The 4,954-nt window shown below is 38.2% G+C and overlaps 1 non-coding gene across 1 annotated transcript; it reads left to right on the top strand.

Moving 5' to 3' along the window:
• Positions 1-4,021: 4,021 nt before the first annotated feature.
• LOC122126475 lies at positions 4,022-4,128 on the top strand. Its single transcript, XR_006150945.1, has one exon. It is a non-coding gene; the product is annotated as a U6 spliceosomal RNA (small nuclear RNA).
• The last annotated feature ends 826 nt before the right edge of the window (positions 4,129-4,954 follow it).

The raw sequence follows: 4,954 nt of genomic DNA, 5'->3' as shown, positions 1-4,954 counted from the left end.
AATCACTTAGTTGATTGGTTATGGTTTCCGTGGACTCCCATTCCTTCTGTTGGGTTCCATTCAGCATTCCCTTTGTGGTCTCACTGACTTCCTTCAGCTCTTGTTAATGGATACCATGAATGCCTTTAGTGATCTTTGTGTATTCTCATCCTGCTCTCTCAATTCCTGTATTACTCTTTGCTTAGCTTCCTCCCGTTCATGCCATTCCTGTAGTTTTCTTTGAGTGTTCTCAGCCTGTTTACGCCATTCCTGCCTTTCTCTTTGAGTATTCTCAGGCTGCTCATGCAAATCCTGTATCAGTTTTTGAGTACCTTCCTCACGCTCATGATATTGCTGTATAAACCTTTGGATTGTCTCCTCTCTTTCCCTATCACCATCATACAGAATTCTTTGTAGGTTTTCAATCTTTTCCTGCATTGACATTTTGTTTGCCTCCTCTCTCTCCCTATCACGCTCATACAGAGTCCTTTGTATATTTTCAATCTTTTCCTGCATTGACCTTCTGTTTGCCTCCTCTCTCTCCATATCATGCGCATACCGAGTCCTTTGTATGTTTTCAATATTTTCATTTATCATGTTTGCCAGCCGTGTTTGTAGAGCTATTTGGGAACTCTCCTCTGGATTATTCATTATCTGTTCTCTACCCGGATTATCATGAGTGGGAGTGGAGATACCCGGACTTGCCATTTTTCTTGTGGTTTTCTGGCTTACTCTGCCCCTTTGGAATGAAAATAACACCAGTTTTGTGCTAGAACACTAACTTAAGGCAAGCATCAACCAAAGTCTGAATTTGTACAGTCAATAATCTGCAGATACAATCTAGTTCAACAGATATCTCTATTCAACATCAAACAACTATATATTAATAGGCTACAAACTGCAAAGAAGAATTTGGAAAACCAGAAATTATTAGGGTTAGGGAGATATGTGGGTGAAATTAGGAATAGAGTGATGTGGGAAGGCAAAAAGAAAATTAACTAAGTCCTAATCTCAAAGCAGGAAATAGGTTGGATTGGATGAAAGTAGAGAGAGAGGAAAAAGGAAGAGAAGGAAAAATATAGACCAGAAATAATAGAAAAGTAAAAATTAAAAGTATTATGCAGATTCGAGAACAAAGTATTCAAAGAATCTGAATATCATGAGAGAACGGGAGGGATATAACGGAGATGTGAAAAACTTAAAAATAAAAATACTTAAAATATTATATAGGTTTAAAGAGGTAGTACTGCTATTAAGGAATTTAGGTCTCAGATTTTTTGAATTGAGTAATAAATTTGTGGATTAAGTGTGTACACAATGGGGATAGGGTCTAATAGTCAACTACAGGTTTATCTGAGTATGTGCAGAACAACAATTAAGCCACATAAAGAATAACGAAAGAGAAGAAAAGGTGAAAAGGATAAGAAAGAAAGAAAAAAAGATCAGAAGTTCAGTAGAGCTAAACAAAAAACAAAAAGAAAAATTTTTTAAAAAGAAAAAAAATGTACACACACATGTATCCCTAAAATAAAAATTATAGGAGGAAAAAAAAGTTACTAGAAAACAATTTTTTTCGAAAAAGGTAAAAATTAAAAATTAAAAAAAGTTTTAGAAAAGAAAAAATATTTATAAAAGGTTTAAAAAAGAAGAAGAAGAAGAAAAAAGTTCTTTTATTTTTTGGGAGGGTTGGGAAAAATCCTGTATCTCCCTTGTGTCCATAACTAGTGTCTTGTTGGAGTCTCTGGTCTGCTTGTGGTCCTGTGGCTTGGTTGGTTTCTTAAGTCAGTTTGTTTGGACAGGCAGAAAAATGTTCTGCTTTACCCAGGATTTTGCGATCCTCCTCCCAGGTTAGTTCAACGGGAGGGAGATCTGCATTGAGTATCACAAAAGAGGGAGATGGCTTTTTCCTCATGTTTGGAGATGCTGTGATGAGGCGAGGTTCTGGGTAGAGTTGAGGCCTTTCAGCAAACAGTAGATTTTCCCGGGGGCTAGTTTGTGAGAAACTCTCAGAGCCCAGCCTGGAGCCACTCTCAGGGTTTATATTTACTGAATTTCAATTGATTGTGAAGGCTGCTAAAGGGAGGGGCAGCCTCTGGCTTTAATTACCCAGTGAATAAAGCCACTCCCTGGGCTGGCACCCGAGCTGGGTGACTTTTCCCTAGGCGGAGCTGAGTCTGGAAGGTCAGGTTAGGTTCTTGTGACCTGCTAAATGACTAGATTTCTTCCAAGGCCTGAGTTGGACTTAGCAGCTCGGCAGAGCTTTGTCGGTATCCAAGATGGAGATCTCTGGTACTGGGTGGGGGGAGGGGTGGCCTTCCCTCCTCTGCTCCCTGAGGAGTGAAAAAGTCAGGCTTCTACTCATGCCATCTTGGTTCCTGGGTCGTCTCTGGTCTGCAAACTGCAGGATGAAGATGTCGCTCCTTGTCAGTTCTTGCTGGTGTTGTGTAGAATCCGCTCACCCACTGTGTCTGGCTCCTTTGTCACAGAATCTCTGTGATTCAGGTATGGCGGTTTCTGCCACCGCCACCATGGCTGTTGCTGCAGCGGTGGCGGCTGCTGGCAAGAGCTCAGATATGTCTCCATGCCTGGATTTTCCCTCTAGGGCCTAACTCTCTGTCCTGTGATGGCACACTTGGTGTGATTATCTGGCTTAGGACTGTTTACTGGAACTCTAAAACTGCTTTCTATGCAAGAGCTTGTTTAGCCTCCAGCTTCTCCTCCGCCTTCTTCCCAGAACTCCCCTGTTCAGATGATTTTTTAAAAAAACAGTCTCTCGGGTTCTGGGAAAGTGGCTCAGTGGTAGAGTTCTTGCCTTGCATGCGTGAGGCCCTTGGTTTGATTCCTCAGCACCATATAAGCAGAAAAAATAGGCATGGTGCTGTGGCTCAAGTGGTAGCACTAGCCTTGAGCTGAAGATCTGAGGGAGAGCACCCAGGACCCAGAGTTCAAGTCCCACAACCAACAAAAACCAAACCAAAAAACTAAAAAAAACACAGTCTCTCACTTTTGTGACCTCAACTCTGTAAAACCACTGCTTCAGTCTAAGGCTAAGATTTTATGTATGGACATTAATCAACACTCCTGATTCAGACTCTACTTGAGAAAATTTTTCATGAATATTTTGTTCTTAATTTTGATTTCTGTGAATTCACATGCACCTTAAAAAAATGGTCATCCCAGTAACATTTTCAAAATACCTCATAATGACAACTTAAAAAAGTTGTATTATATTGCAACAAGGGAAACAATGCAACAAATAAAGAAAACCAATAATTAAATATTAATGATTGATAAAATAAAAGCCAAATACCAGTGTTTCCAGTATTTGAAGTATACTATATATTAGATTTTGCTATTTGCTCATAATCCTGTACATTTAAAACTGGCTAAGATTATGATGTTCAACAAGAGTTTTATAGGCTATGAGTACCCTTTAAATTTACACTGTATGATAACTATTTATGTCTCATCTCACCACTGGTACATGGCTTATATCATCATTTGTTCCTTGCTAACATATAAAGAAAAGAAGCCCTAAAGTTTCAACAGAAACTATGTAATTAAAGTCTTAACTCTTTGCTCTGTTTCTTTACACAAAGGCTTTGCATCTTCTCATTAATAAACTTTCTATAAACTCTGAAATGTACATACTTAGTAGTATATGTCAGCTACCATAAATTTAAATACTTTATGGAAAAGTGTTATGACCTGTCAAACAGTCTTAATTTTGGCATATATAAGCAAATTCCCAAAATTAAACATTTAGAACATTAAAACTTTTACATACCTTAACACTTGCTGCAGTGTTCATTATGACAGGTGCCCTGTGTAGTATAATTGAATTCCTCCTCCTACACATCTCTTGAACAACAAACATCTGGATTCGTTTTGTTTTTGTCATATCAATGTTGACTTTATTCTTAAATGTGTGCTTATGTAAGAAATACATGGTTCTAAAATTTCACAATTCTTTTGAACTTGCTTTTTGTTGAATTATCTAGCTTAAGAAAATCAATTCCAATTTATATATAAAAAATGTTCTGTGCTCAATTCGGCAGCACATACACTAAAATTGGAACAATACAGAGAATATTAGCATGGCCCCTGCACAAGGATGACACCCAAATTCGTGAAGCTTTACACATTTTTACAACAACAGATGCTGGAGGGCATGTGGCAAGAAGAAAACCCTACTGCATTCTTGGTTGGAGTGTAAACTTGTTCACCCACTTGGAAAGCAGTATGGAGGTTCCTCAAAAGATTCCACATAGAGCTCCTCTATGACCCAGCAATCTCACTTTTGTGCATTCACCCAAATAATCACAAACAAGGCCATTCTAAAACTACCAGCACAACTGTTTATTGTAACATTATTTACCATAGCTAAGATATGGAACCAACCCCGAGGCCCCACAATAGATGAATGGATCAAGAAAACCTTGTGAGTGTGTGTGTGTGTGTGTGTGTGTGTGTGTGTGTGTGTGTGTGTGTGTGTGAATTCTATCATCCATCAGAAAGAATGACATTGCCTAATTTGTTAGGAAATGGAAAGACTTGGAAAAAATTATATTAACTGAAATAGGCCAAGTCCAAAGAAACATAGGTCCCATGGTATCCCGTATTTGCAATAAGTTATATATGTCTGGGATAAGCAGAAAAGGTCAAAAGCTATGTGCATATGACTAGATAAGTTGATGTTAAGCTAAATGAACCCAAGATAGGGACACAAGTGTTTTTTGTTTTTTTTTCCCCTTCCTTGCTATTGTTTCTAATGCACCTGTAATGTACGATGTGGTTTTTTTTTTTTTTTTTTTTTTAATATGGTCGTCCCACACAGTATAACCTCTGTTTTCAGTGTATTTGGTGTTGATGCGCCTTCATTTATATATACTTCTCTAATTTGGAGAGGGAAAGGGAAAAAACAAAATGCTTAAATAGAGATACTGGTTGACCCATTGTAACAATGAGTTGCCCA

Source organism: Dipodomys spectabilis, unplaced genomic scaffold (assembly GCF_019054845.1).
Source record: "Dipodomys spectabilis isolate Male_0828 unplaced genomic scaffold, ASM1905484v1 ptg000279l, whole genome shotgun sequence".
Taxonomy (NCBI): Eukaryota; Metazoa; Chordata; class Mammalia; order Rodentia; family Heteromyidae; genus Dipodomys; species Dipodomys spectabilis.
This window is presented reverse-complemented; position numbering and strand designations above follow the sequence as displayed.